We start from the raw sequence: 1,395 nt of genomic DNA on the forward strand, positions 1-1,395 counted from the left end.
TGACATTGAGATGCAATCCATACTGAAGGCTGTGTTCTTTGATCTTCATCAGTAAATGTTTCAAGTCCTCTTCACTTTCAGCAAGCAAGCTTGTATCATCTGCATATCGTAGGTTGTTAATGAATCTTCCTCCAATCCTGATGCCACGTTTTCCTTCATAGAACTCAGCTTCTCGGATTATTTGGTCAGCATATGGGTTGGATAAGTATGGTGAAAGAACACAGCCTTGTCGCACACTTTTCCCAATTTTAAAACATTCAGTGTTTCCATGTTCTGTTTGAACAACTGCTTCTTGGTTCAGGTACAGATTTCTCAGAAGTACATTTAAGTGTTCTGAAATACTCATACTTCGCAATGTTGTCCATAGCTTGTGATGATCCACACAATCGAAAACCTTTTCGTAGTCAATAAATTACAGGTAAACATCTTTCTGATATTCTCTGCTTTCAGCCAAGATCCATCAGACATCAGCAATGATATCTCTCGTTCTATGGCCTCTTCTAAATCCAGCTTGAACCTCTGGAAGTTCTTTGTGAATGTATGATTGTAGCCATTTCTGTATTATCTTGAGCAAAACTTTACTCGCTTGCAATATCAAAGAGATTGTCCGATGACTTCCTCACTCTGTTGGGTCACCTCTCTTTGAAATGGACACAAATATGGATCGCTTCCAATCAGTCAGCCAGATAGCTGTCTTTCAAATTTCTTGGCAGAGATGAGTGAGTGCCTCTTGTGCTGCCTCACTTTCTTGAAAGATTTCAATTTTTTCCCATCAATTCCTGGTGCTTTATTCTTTGCCAATTCTTTCAATGCACTTTGGACTTCCTCCCTGAGTATCATTGGCTCTTGATCATCTGGTACCTCTTGAAATGGATGAAATTTAACCATTTCCTTTTGGTACAATGACTTTGTGTATTCCTTCCATCTTTTCTTGATGCTTTCTGCATCATTCAATAATTTGCCCAGAGAATATTTCAATAATGAAAGTTGAGGCTTGAATTTTTTCTTCAGTTCCTCTAGCTTGAGAAATGCTGACCATGTTCTTCATTTTTGGTTTTCTAATTCCAAATCTTTGCATATTTTATTATAGTATTTGACTTTATCTTCTCGAGCTGAACTTTGAAATTTTCTGTGCAGCTCTCAGACCTCTTCAATTCTTCCATTTGCTTTAGCATCTCTATGCTTGAGAGCAAGTTTCAGAGTCTCTTCTGACATCCATTTTGACCTTTTCCTTATTTCTTGTCTTCTTAATGACTTTTTCCTCTCTTCACCTATGATGTTCTTGATGTCATCCCACAACTCTTCTGTTCTTTGGTCTTTAGTGTTTAATGTATCAAATCTGTTCTTCAGATGATCTCTAAATTCAGGTGGGATAAATTCCAGGTTATATTTTGG

Source organism: Chrysochloris asiatica, unplaced genomic scaffold (assembly GCF_000296735.1).
Source record: "Chrysochloris asiatica unplaced genomic scaffold, ChrAsi1.0 scaffold00167, whole genome shotgun sequence".
NCBI classification, from domain to species: Eukaryota; Metazoa; Chordata; class Mammalia; order Afrosoricida; family Chrysochloridae; genus Chrysochloris; species Chrysochloris asiatica.